Genomic DNA, 17,263 nt, shown 5'->3' on the forward strand with positions numbered 1-17,263 from the left:
AGCTTGCATCCAATTCCATTACGATGATGATTAAACTTCAACCACCATATAGCACTCATCATTTAGTTCTCTTGGTCACATATTTATCGAGCACCTGCTATGTGCTCAGCACTGGGCTGAATACTGTGAGAGTAACAGCGATAATAAGCTCTGGTCCTCGTCTTCCAGAAGTTTACAGAACAGATCTGACAGTCTTCCAGCAGCTTACAAATATGAAAAAAAATGAACAAGATTCTGGCTGAATAGAATAAAGACCATGACAGAGTTATAAGCAGTGCTCTTTGTGTACATGGAGAAAGGGGTGGTTAATCCTTTGAGAAGAAATTGGTACAGGCTTCCCAAGGCCATTAAGAATAATTAGTAAGGAAGAAAGGACAGAGCAGTCCAAGGAACCAAATGAACAAAAGCTGTCCACTAGAAATCCTTACTTCCCATTGTTTTTGCCTATACTAATGACAGTAAAAACCTATCAGAGCAATAAACTGTAAGTCCACACAATTTTATTTCACCTTAGAACTTACCCCATTGCTGAGATGGCACAGATCATGGCAGGAGAGTGAAACTGCACATAAAAATTTATAGCATCTCATCAGTTTTGAAGTTTCAACATGCCAAGGAAATTGTTTATGATGCTTATGAATGGGAATTCTTGGAGCCATGAACTGTACTGCACCCCCGGCCACCCTTAAGTAGAGCTGATAAAAGTACCTTAATAGAGCTTAACACGGTACACAGCCTGCCCGTCTCAGCTATCCCACCTGCAGCCGCCTCCCATACAAACGCTGCTGTCCAAAGTTACAAGCCCCATGCTCTTCACCTTCCTGCTGTGGCTTCTCATGGCGCTGTCTCATCTGTGTGGTTCTTCTTGTAAGGGATACACGCTGCTTTTCCTTCACCAGCCACATGACTAACTGCTCTTTGTCATTTCTCAAGAATCATCTCTTTAAGGAACTTTCAGTAACACCTTCTGGAATAACACTCTAAAAGCCATCTACCCAGATTATTAGGGCACTAGAGAGGAGAGCAGCTTTTCTAACACTTAGTTCATTGGTATTTATCTCCCACTAGGCTGTGTGATTCATGAAGATGAGACATATATGTTGTCTTTATTTGTGTATTGTTGCTTACCCAGAAATAGTAAGCACATGGCGTATTTGCCCCCATTCTCTCTTTCCTCACTCACAACAGACTGCAAAAATCCAACACAACATAATTTCTTATGAGCCCTTTCTCAAAATCATTCTCATCCCAATTCTTCAGTCAGATACTGTCAATCATTGAGTCGGCACACAAAGCCACGTGGCATTCTTGCCTTTAGTAGGCTCTAAATCCTCATATGAATAATTAACAAAGCAAATTGCCTCTTGTTTTCCTCATATCATGCCTGGTGCTGGCATAATAAGTGCCTATTCTGTTCACGCCATCTTGCTAGGTTATTTATATATATATATTACCTGATGTTATTCTCACAAGAATATGTTCGTGCTATTAATTTCTTTATTTCCCATATATGAGAAAACAGACACAGAGGAGTTCAGACACTAGTCTAAGGCTGAGCTAGTAAGCCTGGATTAGAAACCACAGCTACAAAGTTTCAATTATGCAAGGTGAACTAATCCTAGAGACTTACTATACAGCAAAGAGCCTACGGTTAATAGTACTATATTAAACACTTAAAGTTTGCTAAGAAGGTAGATCTTGTAGTGTGTTCTTATCACACATGCACAAATAAGAAGAAGAAATAAAGAGGGTGGGAAGATACTTTTGAAGGTGATAAATACGTTTATGGCATAGGCCGTAATCATGATTTCACTGAGGCATACTTATCTCCAAACTCAACAAGTTGTATACGTCAAATACATACAGCTTTTTGTATGTCAAGTGTATCCCAAGAAAGTGATTAAAAAAAAATAAGCCACAGCTACTTGACTTCCAAGTCTAGGTTTTTTCCATTTCCTGCAAGAAACATAAATTTTTTAAAAAATTTATTTTTTGCTGTTTGCAATAAAACCACAGCTTCCAGCCACTCATACTGGAAGAATTCCATGGCAGGCATCTGCTGTCATTACCTTCTCTCTCTTAGCTGGCTGATCCTCCGTCCCCACGCTATAGTAAAGAGTCAAGGAGATCTGCCCAGTGCCTAGGAGATGAGGAGGACAGCAGAGCTGGCCACAAAGAGCGAGCGGAAGCAAGTTAGCTGAAGACAAGTTCCAGGGTCTTCGTAACTCTAGGTGACATTGGCGTTTGCCTCACCTTTTTCCAGTCATGTTTTCTGCACTGATCCTTATAACTGCCCCTAGGAAGTCTGAAATGGTAGCTCCTCTTCTCACCACATACACTATCCTCTTCTGCCACACACACAGACTGATTTGTTATTTCTGGGTTGTTCTTGAGTGCTGGACTGTTGTTGATCATTGATTTTTTTTTTTTTTTCTATCTTGGAAAAAGGAGCTGCAAGGCACTACTTTCAAAGAAAAAAAAAAACAAAAAGGAACTTGGGAGAGAAAAAAACCATGCACACCTGAAGGATTCCGTGGACTGTAAATAGATTTGTTTCCAAAAGTTTGTATTTTAATCCAATCAAAACATTTGAGCAGCCTGAATAGTGTCTCTGCCTTTAAAGGAATTTAGCTCAATTTTACAGCAGACAAACACCATTCTGAAGCTTAACTTAATGTGGAAATGCCTTTAGATTTAGTCACTAGGAGTGGAAAAGAATCACGGAAAGTGGCAAAATGTGTCTCTTTCTAGTTGCTGTTTCCTCTTTCATTCTCAGTGCCTGAACTTCTCCACATGGCTTGGGCTTTGAACAGACTTCAAATATGAATAACCTTGGTCACTTCTTTCATCTTTTAAATCTCAGATTATATTAATATCCATGGCTCCCCCGGTTTAAATCTCTACAAAATCTCTCTGGAGAATTAGCTGTGAAGTTAGGAACTGGAGTTCATAGCAGATATGTGAAACTCTGTTCCCTTCACCACTGTCCCCATTGGAATAGCTGATTATTATCTGGAAAAGTCCAACTTCCTTTTAAGCCAACCTTGATTAAACTGAGTCATTTAATGAACATATGCCTTGCTGCAGAAAATCTGTATTAATCCAGATGACTAAAAACCACTGACATCTCCTAACTTGCTTTCCTAAGAAGGATCTTTCATGCCTTGGAGTTGAAGCTGCCCAAATGTGAAAGTAACATATTATCTTATACCCTAAATAATGCTGAGTTCTATACTCTTTGCCCTCAGGAGTCAGTAAGTTTTGAATGAATTAATAACTCTGAACATGTACATGAATAACTATGAACAACATTCGGAACACGTATGGGAGTTTAATTCACTTTTAACTAGAGCTTAATGCTAAAAAGAGGAACATTCAACATCAGTCTTAGTTTCTTTCCATTTGTCTACACCTGGAACCCAAGCCAGCTGTCTTACCCATTACTGCTTTGGGCATAAAGGAGAAATAACAAGGGTGTGTGGAGTGGGCAGTGTAAGAACACTGTCACTCCAGGGAGAGATGGGTTCAAGAGGACCACTCTGATGGGTAGCATATCTCCTGCATCGTCTGAACATTTAGGAAGAAAGCATCAGCAACTTACAAGAGTTTTGTTTTTTCCAGTTATTCTTCTGGATACATCCAAGGTCATTGTAGAAACCTGCATCCTACATGTCTTCAGGAAGCACTCATTGGGAAGACATTCTATACAGAGCTCATGCTAGAGTAAGAGGATGGCATTGGAGGCTTGGCGGCAGGTAGACTTTAAAAGGATTTTATATTTTTGTTAAAGGGACAGAATAGAAGCACATGCAAAATAATTGTCCTTTACTTTGCATCATGCTTTACTGCTGAGTAAAAACTTATGCATACATGAATTATTATATTTATCCTCATAATTCTTGAGGTGAAGGGACAGACGTTGTTACTCTGCTTTAGCGATGAGGACAATATGGCTAGGAATTTAAGGGAATTGCATTCCTCACCCTTCCCTGTATCAGTCCCCTTTGCCACATGACTTTAAGTTCCTCTAACAAAAGGAGTGAAGATTATTTTCATCCCTTGAGTCTGACTTTGTCTTTATCACTTGTATTGGCCAACTGAACAAGAGTGAAGCAATGGTATGCCAATTCTAAGTCTCAGCCTCAAAAGGTCTTGACTCCAAAACTACTGATATTCCATTATGCCAGATCGCCTAGTGCACATAGCATCTGAGGCTAGAGAGCTTTTCAGTTATGAGGCTAAGAAACTTTCTTCTAGTAAACTGTACCTTACCGAGCTAGTCCAACTTATCTCCCGTTATTCCCTAACATATTCTCTGCTACAGACAGGCTGGAGTCCTTCCCACCCCCCATTCATACATATTATCTTTTGAGAAACATACCCTCAGTTCTAATGGCCACTTCTCCCTCTCTGCTCAACCAAATCTTCTACTTTATTTTATTTTATTGAAGAATAGCTGATTTACAATGTGTTTATTTCTGCTATACAGCAAAGCAATTCAGTTATATATATATAATATATAATATATATTATATATACATATATATTATATATATATTATATATATATATATATATTCTTTTCCATTATGGTTTGTCATAGGATATTGAGTATAGTTTCTTGTGCTATATAGTAGGAACTTGTCAAATCTAATTATTTAACACCCCACTTCTACTCCATCCATTTATGAGTTCTCCCCTAGTCACCTATTCTCTGCTTACCTGACACTTAGCATTTATATGTGGTCTCAGTCCCATGCGACTACACTGCTCTCGATGACTATATGGCCTGCCACCATAGCTCAGTATAAGAGGTTCCCACAGGGACCAAGACCTCTGCTTCCCTGATGCACCTATGAATAAGTAGATGAGTGAATAAATAATAATTAAACTCATAGCATCTAAGCTATACTATAAGGAGGTTAAATTAGCACAGCATCTTTTTTACTGCTTGTATAATTGCTTCACAACTCTAGACTGCTAAGAAGCAAATACAAAGATTCTGTGACAGGGCTTCCCTGGTGGCGCAGTGGTTGAGAGTCCGCCTGCCGATGCAGGGGACACGGGTTCGTGCCCCGGTCCGGGAGGATCCCACATGCCACGGAGCGGCTGGGCCCGTGAGCCATGGCCGCTGAGCCTGTGCGTCCGGAGCCTGTGCTCTGCAACGGGAGAGGCCACAACAGGGAGAGGCCCATGTACCGCAAAAAAAAAAAAAAGATTCTGTGACATTACCTTGAGCTCTTATCATCTGAAATATTACTGGAAAAGAAATAAGTACAAGATGTGAGAGAAGAATGCTTCCCTTCTCCACCAGGTGTCTCCTCAGGTTCAGCCATTTTCAGCAGCATCCTTGTAAGACAGGAGGATGTAGCTAAGGCTAAGTAGGTACAATGCAGAGGAAGCCCACCTACTGGAAAGGACTGCAGGGCTTGTACAGCAGAGATACAACTTCAAAAGCTTGCTTCCCTCTGTGTGTACAACATGGGCACAACTACTTCAAAGAACACACCTTTTGAAAACATAGCTCATGGATCATTACTCATAAAGGATTACGAGTTCTTTTAAAATGTAATTTCCACCTCAGGAAAAACTTAATTTCCATGCATATTACACTCATTACCTTTGGTACATAGGCGGCTTATTAGTACATATTTGGTATCCTTAAAGATTCCTCTAGAGGAACTTTTGCATTTGAAAGAAAACCAAATCAGCAATAATAACAGCATTTGTTCCACTGTTCTTCCCACCTTCCTAATCACTGCACTCAGAGCTGTAGGCATTTATGAGCCTTGCCCCAAAATGTCAACCTGAAGAAGTACTATCATAACCATAAGTAATTACCTTGTGGGTCCAACAAACTGAAGGTTTTCCTAAGATGCTCCCTGGGCTATATCATTAGGGCTGGGTAGTCCGTGAAGGAGAAGGAGGTGAATCTACCAGCTTGTGTACAAAAAGACACAGGCTTTCAGCTCTAAGCAGACCTTGGAGGTATCATGGGTTTAGTTCCAAGCCACTGCAATAAAGTGAGTATCTCAATAAATCAAGTCACACGAATGTTTTGGTTTCCTAGTGTATACAATAGTTATGTTTACACTGTACTGTAGTCTACTAAGTGTGCAATAACATTATATCTAAAAAACACTGTGCATACCTTAATTTTAAAATAGTTTATTACTAAACTGTGCTAACCATCATTTGAGCCTTCAGGGAGTTGTCATAATAAATCAAAGATCACTGATCACAGGTCCCCATGACAAATATAATAAGAATGAAAAAGTTGGAAATATTGCGAGAATTACCAAAATGTCACACAGAGACGCTAAATGAGCAAATGCTGTTAGAAAAATGGGGCCGATAGACTTGCTTGATGCAGGGTTCCCACAAACCTTGAATTTGTAAAAAAAAAAAAACAAAAAAACCCAATATCTGTGAAGCGCAATAAGATGCAGTCTGCCTGTATACATAGAACTTGTATAATAACTAGGCTCTCCTGGCAAGGAATTTTGTCTTTTCATACAGTAGTCCTCACTTATCCATGATTTTCCCTTTCCACTGTTTTAGTTAACCCCATCAACTGTGATCCAAAGATATTAAATGGAGAGTTTCAGAAATAAAATATCCATAAGCTTTAAATCACATGCCATTCTGAGTAGCGTAAGGAAATCTCATGCCATCTTGCTTTGTCCCACCCAGGACTTGACTCATCCCTTTGTCCAGCCCATTAGTCACTTAGTAGCCATCTTGTTTATCAGATTGACGGCCACAGTACCACAGTGCTGTATTCAACGAACACTTATTATATTTCATAATGGCCCCAAAATGCAAGAATAGTGATCTGGCTGGCAATTCAGATCTGCCAAAGAGAAGTCGTAAAGTTCCTGACCTGATAAGGAAAGAAAAAAATCATATGCCGAAGTCACCAAGCTCTAAGGTAAGAACAAATCGTCTATCCATGAAATTGTGAAGAGGGAAAAAGAAAGTCCTGCTAGTTTTGCTGTTGCATCTCAGACTGCAAAAGTTACGGCCACGGTGCTTATAAGTGCTTACTTAAGATAGAAAATGCATTAAATTTGTACCATAAGATATTTTGAGAGCGAGAGAGAGACCACGTTCACATAACTTTTATTACAGTATATTGTTATAACTGCTCTATGTTATTCTTAGTTATTGTTGTTAATCTCCTACTGTGCTTGATTTATAAATTAAACTTTATCACAGGTATGCATGTATAGGAGTAAACGTAGTATATATAGTGTTTAGTACTGTCCACAGTTTCAGAAATCCACTAGGGGTCTTGGAACGTATCCCCTGTTGATAAGGGGGACTACTGTATAGTATGTGTGGCGTGTCACTGTTTCTTACTATTTCTTTTTAGGGTTTGCCCTCGATATTTATTTTTACACAGATTCCTTAGATGTGTGTGTGTGTGTGTGTGTGTGTGTGTGTGTGTGCGTGTGTGTTGGGAGTTGTACATGTCCATATGTACAAGCATGATCTCTGAATGAGATCAAGTACTGCATTGTCCTGGGCACCACATCTTCTAGGGATGGTCTAACCTGATGAGAGGGAAGGAGGAAGCATTGTTTACCCACCAATTAGCTAATCCCTGTTCCCCCAGAAATCCATGGGATCTAATGAGTTACATTAATATTCTGCCTATGACCTAACATCAGGTAGATCAGATCAGAGACTAAGTATGATGGATACATGGTGTTATGAGTTGAATTTTGTTCCAACCAGTAAGATGTGTTTAAGTCCTAAGCCCAGTATCTCAGAATGCAACCTTATTAAGAAATAGGGTTTTTACAGATATAATAAAGTTAAAATTAGGCCATTAGTGTGGTCCTAACCAATATGATTGGCACCCTTAATAAAAAGGATCAATGTGGACACAGAGACAGACACAGGGAGAAGCCCATGTGAACATAACGCAGAGGAGGTCAGGGTAACATCTGCAAGGTAAGGAACTCCTAAGATTGCCAGTAAACCACCAGAAGCTGCGAGGGAGGCGTGGAACAGGTTCCCGTCACAGCCCTCCGAAGGAAACACCCCTACTGATAACTTGATTTCAGACTTCTGGCCTCCAGAACTGAGGGAGAATAAATTTCTGTTGTTTAAGCACCCAGGTTGTGGCATTTTGTTACAACAACCCTAGAAAACTAAAACAGATGGGGGAGGAAACAGAGATTTGGTGTTTCTGAGCTGATTGATAAAAGTAGTTTGAACCCTGCTAAGAACTTTTATTTAACTTCTGGTGGAGCAGAATGGTAAAAAGAAGTGAGGTAGAAAAGGCATTCCTGGTTAAGAGCTGTACTGCCCTATTAATATGGATTAATTAATTAGGTATTCCGACTCCACCAAAATCAGGATAGCCCCCATCCTGCTGGAGTTTTCAGTAACGTACTAGTTAATGTGTTGAGTCAGCTTGCTGTGAGACATACAGTTCTGAACATAAATGCTTGATATTTCCTAATTTTATAGGATAATATTTAATCCATCACGATCCTGGTGTATTCGTCACAAGCTGGTCTACCCATCCTCAATTAACCCCATCTAGTCATTAAATCCCAAGGAAATGCTTTGATTTAGAGTTATCATTGTTATGTTAAGCACAAAAAATTTCCCAAAAAATTGAAGGTAAAATAAAAACCTCTAGGGTTATTTTTTCCTGCCTTTTACTGTACAATGTTCAGAACTGAGGGCATTATTACGTAGCTGTGGAAAATTAGAGTCAAACAGCACCACTGCAAAGTCTATTTCACTCATCACATTTCCCGCAGCTCTGAGGACAGCCTGGTGTGTGATCTTGGGTTATAAAGAGAGCCTGGACACCAGCATTCCTATCTTTTATTACCAATTTCTAGCTCTACTGCCAAGATCTATCTTGGACACATCCACATTCCGGTAAGACACAGAGTGAAATATTGGTATGAACATACAGTAATGATACTGGCCACTCATGGATCTGATATTACAACTATGTAATCTGGCTAGAGAGATTTAAGTGTTGAGTGTGAGTAAACAGCTCAATATGATCAATAACATCTAGAAGGAAATAGTTAATTATCAAATAATTAATTATCAATTAATCAGCTCTACTTACTAGGTAGGAGCCCTTCACAGTGCACACAGCACCCCTCAGATGTTTAACTCAACATCTATTACATACCCACCATACACAGCATTAGGGTTTATACAATGTTTCTCATATTTTCTTTATTTTCTTTGCTTGCTTTCAAGAAAAAGAGTACTGCCAAATTGCCTTCCTGGTCAGATTTCTTTCTTGTTTAAAAAAAAAAAAGGCTTTGAAAGTAATAGAGGAAACTCAATTTCCCTTGCATGAATGCATTGGTAAGCGTCTTTTTTCTGGGACCTAGTACCCAGGAAGTTGGAGCTAGTAACCATGTTTAACATATGGGACTTTTAGGTTCCAGGGAGCTACACCAGGGCCAAGTGATAGATACCCTTAATTATGATACTCTCCAAAGAAGAGAGTTTTATATGACTACCCCAGAAGGCACACCGCTGCAAAGTGAGCTGTGATCAAAGTCGAGTGTGGACCCCTGAAGGAGACTCCCTGGGTGCAGGGAGAGCATCGTGGTCACCTTTAATTCCCAGCAACTGGCCCAAAATGAAACGTTATCAACATTTCCTGGATGAATAACAGTGGCAGTGCTCGTGACTGGACTTTTAAACATTGGGCTACACAGCCACATCTGGATACTGAGGTTCTCCATCTTCAGCATCTATTGTCTGTGTTGCTGTTTCTCACTCGGAGTGAAATTGTTACATCAACAAATCTCAAGTCCTGAGCTGCCTAAGACTTGATTCTGTTGGGTTTGTTGTGTGCTGGGGTGGAGGAGCATGGGTGGTGGGATTACATTTGATAGTGCTATACTGTGGACAGGAGGAGCGCCTTTCTGAAAAAATCCAACAGAGACTGGCAGCTTCCAATCCTCCCTCCATCCCTGGCCCACACATCTCCCCTAGTGATGTGTGAAATAAAAAGTTTCTCACACCACTGTAGTCCAGCCCAGGGCAGGATGGAATGGGGTGATTGATGGACCCAGCCCTGAGACAGATAGCACACTCTGGGAAGAAAGAAGTCATCCCCAGGACAACAGACTGTAAACAACTATCAGCACTGCCTGTCTGTGTAAAGCCATTAGAAATAGCAGTAGCTGCAGATTCGGAAATAGTTGATGTCATGTGAATGAGGAGTAACTGCAGAGAAAGAACTCCCTGAAAATGGTCCATGAGCCTCCATACAAGGAAACAATTATTTCAGGGCAGGCGAGTCTAGGGGACAGAGAAGAATCAGCAGAGAGGCCAAGAAGCTGAGAATGATTTAAAACAAATCGTTTTAATCGGGAACTATATTCAATATCCTGAGATAAACCATAATGGAAAAGAATATAAAAAGGAATGTATATATGTATGTATAACTGAATCACGTTGCTGTACAGCAGAAATTAACACAACACTGTAAACCAACTACATTTCAACTTTTAAAAATTAGAAAAAAAAAATTAAAGGAGGATCCAAATAGTCCCAGAGTATAAATTCCATTTCTCTCTCTCAAAGTGAGGCAGGATTGGATACTAACACTGAAAACGCAAGCACCATTTGCAGCTGTAAATATGTATTTATGCTTCAGTTTACTTTATAGTTAACTTCATAGTTCACTCCACAGGATGGGCCTGGTCATTCTTAAGAAATCCTTGCGTGCCTATTATGATATCCCCATTAAAAGATCCTCCTTAATCAACAGAAAATGTTCTCTCTTCTTGGTGGCCTCCAATTGACAATGGCAGTCAGAACTCCAGTCTCTAGGTAAGCAAAACAAGTTAAAAATCACCTCTTGGAGAAAGCTGGCTTACTAAAGGAGCGATTCTCACTATATTGCTTCACAAATTCTGAAGCTGGCTGGGCCTTAATTGCTGTTTGGATGGCCAGCAATACAAAATGCTGAGAAAAACAGCATCTGCTTATAAAAACAAACTCTGGTTTTGAAGCTCTAGGTAACAGAACTAGCGTGGTCAGTGGTGAAAGCTAGTCATTTTCTTTGAAGTTGTGACCAATACTAAATGTATACTTTTTAGCCAGTTTTCCCTCAGGAAAATGACTGCCACAGGCTCCTTGCTGACAAAGCTTATCACTAATTCATTTTCCTCCTTTAACAGTAAAAACATATTTTCCATAGACAGAAGTGAATTTGTGACATTATAACTCAATCAACGAGGAGAATTTGCCTTCTGCATCAGTTGAAACACATTTAAAAGTTTCTCAGTTCTTTACAGTGTAAAATCTGTGTGCTTTTATATTCCCATTTTTAACCCTGAAAATGTAGTCCTTTCATTCTTGAAGTCCAGTTTGTTCTAGATATTTCATTTAATCAAATAAATCTCCCCTTATCTTTATAAAGTTGGCATAGGTAACATGCAGCTGGAAAGGCACTAACTCTGAAGTTATTAAGTTTGTACAAGTGAATAAATCAGAGACATAACCGAGAACCAACTGGAAATCCAGCTAACACCCAGGCTTTCTTGAATTCTTCCTTTTATTTTCTTTCGCTTTTCTCATTTGTAAGGACTCACAACCTAGATTGGGTGCAGTTGGGCTTAGGATATATTAGAAAAGAATACCCTTTGTTGGTAAATAGCCAGGACACTAATGGGGCAACATTTAAAAAATGTGCTGCTTTCATAATGATCATTTAATTTTAAGGACAAAAATCAGTTGTTATGTAATTAAATATCAGTTGATTGTCAGAAGATTATTTTGCAGGTTATGTGTAGCTACCTCTAGTTATCATACTAGGTCTTTCAAATGACAAAAGTATCCAATGTATAATGAGGTTGGAAAGTTGTGGGTCTTTGTGCTGCAGTGATATAAAATGGTGATATTGTGACTCTAGTAGCAAAGAAAGCCCCACACAAAAGAATGAAAACAAAACGCATCACATAGCAAAACATCTTGTGGTGCTCTAACAGGAGTAGCATCTACGCAGCACAATTTAACTCAAGTGTCATGAAGCATCTGAGGATGTCCAGGCTCAGCTCCACTGACATTCACATCCCAAAAATAACTGCACTAGGTTAGAACAGTAGTCGCCAAGCTTCCCTCTGCACTAGAGTCACCTGAGCAGTCTTTAATGCTGACACCCAGTTCATACCCCACCTTAAATCAGAATGTCTAGGGGTAGGAGACAGACTTCAGTAGTTTTTAAAGATCTCCAGGTGATTCCAACGTGCACTAAAGTTTGCAAACCACTGAGTTATAGAAAATAAAGGTGAAAAGATCATCAAAATGTCACTAAACTTTAGTGCAGGCAAATAGCAGTCACATTTTCACAAGACAGACTTAAGTACAGCCTCTCAATTCCTGATCTGAAATCCTCAGGGATAAAAGTGTTTTACTATACAGAATTTTTCAGATTTCATAAGTTATATACAACAGTACATATAATATGGAACTCCCTGATCAGGGTATGGGGATAGAGCACCCCGTAACCACAAAACTCATATTTCTGCAGGAAAACACTCATATAAAGTAAGAAAATTGAAACGTGATAAAATCACATCTACTGAAGTCAAGTTTTGCCACCAAATGAATTTGCCCATATTTATAAAACCACTTTTGATTTTCAGAGCATTTGGGATTTCATAACCATTAATAATGGCATGTGAATCTATACCAAGTCAAACTTTCAGCAAACCAAATCAGGACCTAGAGCAACATAGTCCATTCATGGTCATCAATAGCAGTGGGCCCTGTGAGGCTGACAGTGATGACACTGGTTAGACCACCCTCTCATCTCAGCTTAAATCTGGTTCCCTTTCCTCTGAGAGCAATATGCATACATGAGCTAATAAGTTTTCCAAACTCTGAATTATTTATTGTATGTATTTATACACACATGCATGTTTATCCAAAATCTGAATTATTTATTGTATGTATTTATACACACATGCGTGTTTATGTGTGCGTCTGTGTGGGTGTATAATTAAAATGTCAAGCCATTGGGACCTATACCTTAAAGAATCAACCAGCCATATTCCATAAGGGTTACAAGTCATCATAGATTCCCTGGTGCGCACTTCTCAAGTCTGTCAAACACAAACTTTATAGTCATTGGTACTACCTTGCTGTTTGGGATCTGTAAACCCCAGCTGTGGTTCGACAGCTTATGGAGTCAAGCAGGCTATCTCATCACATCCGAAACAGATCATGCTGAGTAAGTTATTAGAAATAGCCTACTGGCTTTCTGCCCTGGGGTAGAATTGCTCACTGTTGTAATATTAATCAGTTTAGGAGGAAACTCATGGATTTTTACTGGGGAAAGATGTGTGTGGTCAGTGAGAACAAGACCAACCTGGAGACTGAAGCTTTTAGTTTTGAGGCACCTAGAAAAAATACAGCTTCATAGAATGAGGTAGAAAGTCCAAGCTGGTTATATAGATTTGATGCTATTTACCCAATGGAGAACACCTCCTAACTAGGCTCTACAGAAATCTGGTAGGATAATTAGGTGGGCTCTAAGAATTAGGTAAAGCTGGAAGAACCATCATCATGGACTCAGTTCCCAAGACTTGCTTCAGGGATTCATTGAGAAATAATCACCTGATGCCCTGGGTAGCATTCCTCCCCCATCTCTGTAGAGGCAACAAACCCAAGAACCAGCAGGTAAAGCAGACCTCTCTTTCTAGCACTGTTCCAAACAGCCAGGTACAGGTTTTGATCATACTAAGAGAACAACCAAGGAAGAACTTCATCTGAACAACACGGTACAGTTTCAGAAATTCTCAAACGATTTTTACTTGTTGCTAGTCACCTGCCCTAATTTACTATAACATTCAGTACAAGTATCATTATTCTTCTGAAGTCCTCAACACCATCTCTGCCTCGCGAAATGAACCTAGTTGACCAAATAAAATGAATCTATGAATTTGAATTCCCTCAGTTTCCCCCCCAACACCTACAAATGAATCTGTATCCACACCTACTTTACTGTTTCTTCTGTCAACTGAAAAAAAAATGTACAACCTAAAAGTTGAGAATTGTGTTTTATTCAGTCGGCTTGATGAGAACTTGAGCCCAGGAGGCTACCTCTCAGACAACTCCGAGGGACTGTTCTGAAGAAGTAAGGGAGGAATCAGGATATATAGGAGTTTTGCAACAAAAACCAGGTAGTCGGAACATCAAAAAATTACTGTTAATTAAAGAAAAACCAGACATGTCAAGTTAATGAATTTAGCACTTTTCTATATATGGGAAGATGTAAGAGTCTGGGCTCATCGAAATCATTCCTTTGATATGAACCTTAACTATCTAGGGCCAGCATCCTTTTCTTCTCCCTCCTGAATCTTCCCAGGGCACAGAGTAGAGGGCAGGTGGCTATAGTGACTGATGGCTAGATGGCCACAACATCCTTTGTTTACTGATATGACAGGCAACATTTTTCATCCACACTTCCGTTTCCGAGATTTTCTCACTTCTCTCGGAGTTCAGGCACTTTCCTCCTTCTATGTCCCCCCCTCCCACATATGTCTCTCCTTTATAAACATGCTCAAACCTCTTCTACCTGAAAAACACTGCAAAAAGGGGATATGACCTTAAGTTTGCTATGGCTTCACTTTCCATGCCATTATAGCTCAGCTTCTTGAAAAGGGTGAATGGGAGGTGAGGAAATAACACTTAACGTGGCTTCCCCTCCGACTTGTACACTGAAACTGTTCTTTCCAACATCAATCATCCTAGCAGCTAAATTCAATGGACAACTTTTAGCCATCCCCTACCTCTCCTCTCTGCAAGGTGTTTTTTTATTCTTCCTGAACTGGACTTGGCCTTTGGGGACACCACTGTCTCTCTGTTTTTCTTAGGCCTCTAGATACGACCCTCATTCTCAGTTTTCTTAATGAGCTCTTCTTCTTCCACCTGCCAATGAAATGATTGTGCTTCCATGGTTCTGTCAATGATTTCAATTACATCCTTAATGTCACCCAAATCCATCCTCGTCTCTCCAGCACTACTGACATGAACTTAGTTTAGAACCTCTTCATTTCCATTTTGGATTTCAGCAACAGACTCCTAACTGCTGCTCCCATTGTTCTCCTGGTCATGCTTCACTTGCCAGCTCTTTGATGGCAAATATAGGGCATATTATCTGCATTTCTCCACTACTGTGCCCTTGACAGCCACAGTCATTTTTAACAATGGAGAAAAATCTTATTTCTCTTGGAAGCTGAATCTTCCCTGACCTCTATTTCCATTAAATCCTCCATATACCTCATATTTCATAGATATTGAATGGAGAAGTCAGATATATATTTTTGGAAGTGACACAGTGACAGAAGACATGTTTTTTGGAAGTTGTCCCTGGAATAACAGCCATACCTGGGTACATAATTATGGCCTTTTTCCACCTTAGCCTGAACGTAGCCTCAGAATCCTCCTCAACACAGTGCCAATTAACGGCTAGTTGAAAGCTATTTGTCATTCTTGCTTTGAATATTCTCCACTATGCTACAGTATGGTCCTTCTAAAACAAACAAACAAATAAATGTAACGCTATCATCACCCTGTTGAAAAGCTTTAATTGTTCTCCTTTGCCTACAGGATACAGTCTATGCTTTTACTCTGACAGAAGTTCTCCCAGGGTCTGGTCTTGCCTATTTTATCAATTTTCCCTCTCACACTCAATCTTTCACAAACTACTTAACTATTGCCAAGAGCTCTGAGTGCTCCTTTGTTTCTGTAAGATGTTTAACAGTTGAATCTGGTGACTATAGTTAACAATACTGTATTGTATACCTGGAAGATGCTAAGAGATTAGATCTTAAATGTTCTCACTACAAAAACAGCAACCAAAACGTGGTAATTATGTGCACTGATAGATTTGTTAACTAACCTTCTTGTAGTAATAATTTTACAACATATTCATGTATCAAATCATCACATTATACACCTTAAACTTACACGTTATATGACAATTATATCTTAATAGAGCTGGGGGTAAAAAAAAGAGAGAGTTCACCTGTAAGGGTAGATGAAGTCAACAAAGAAATGACCACTTAAAAGGGGACAGAAGGATTCAGGGGGAAAAAATCTAGCAGTAACCTATACTAAAAGGATTAAAGACAGGAGGAAGGTCAGAGAAAGAATGGGAAAGGAAAATAATTGTCAGAAAAACTAGTAAAGTGCCACAGAGATCAATGGGAGAGCAAAAGAAAATAAGTGTGTAGTTGTCTTGTGTGTGTTTTTACTTAAAATGCTGGAAGAAGGGTGATGAGTCCAGGAGGAAGGAGATCTGAGGCCGGGAAGGTGATCAGTAATTTCAAATACCACAGATTAGAGGGAAGTCAATGAGAATCCACTAGAACCTACTCAATGTGGTGACTATATTGACAGAACTGAAAACAGGTGTTTCAGCTAAAGAGTGGGGACAAAAATCAGACTGCAAAGGATTACAGACTCATAAAGTAGTGAGGAAGGAAAATAAAGTGAAGGAGAGGAAGGAGAGATGGTCTCTTTCCCCGTTGGTCAATGAGTTTCTTGGAGGCGGAGACTCTCATCTAGTACAAGACTTGTGCATAGAGTTCTTGGATAAATATGATTTATAAAATATCCAGCTCTGCAAAGCCTGCAAGCCAACACTGATCACTGCTGTGAAGCTGAAAACACAAGTGCCTTTGATTGACCTTTTACAAAGCTTGCCCTGGGGACCAGGTGGACCTCTCTTGCTCCAGTGGATGGTCAGTTTTCATATTGAAGCAATCAGACTTCAGAGTCAATGGCCTTTCACTTGAAAGCAATTTAATACATTTGAATGATCTAAGAACAGACCTCTATTGGAAGATTATGTGAACGAGAGAGCATTTAAACTAATTTTCCTCGACATTTTTCTGTTTTTCCTCTGTGCCACTCTTGAAACAATATGAAGCTTGTCTCGTTTTTGAACCTCATCCTTCTGAAAGCTGGTCTATGCTGTCTTTATGATTTTAATTATACCCTGTCTTAATTTGTTCCTTTCTTTTTGTTTCTACTGTGCTATCGCATTCAGAACCTCTTTACCTTTCACCTCAATTGATTTAATAGCCTTTATGAGGCTAACAGAGTCGATTTTTTTAATCCCAATATACATTATTTTCTTGCTAAAAAGCAAATAAAACAAATAATTTCAAAAATTCTTTTAAATTGTTCTCTATTACCATCTAAAGAACACTTAACCTGATTTTTAAGACTCATTAATCTAGTGCTCATTT

Source organism: Lagenorhynchus albirostris, chromosome 21 (genome assembly GCF_949774975.1).
Source record: "Lagenorhynchus albirostris chromosome 21, mLagAlb1.1, whole genome shotgun sequence".
Taxonomy (NCBI): Eukaryota; Metazoa; Chordata; class Mammalia; order Artiodactyla; family Delphinidae; genus Lagenorhynchus; species Lagenorhynchus albirostris.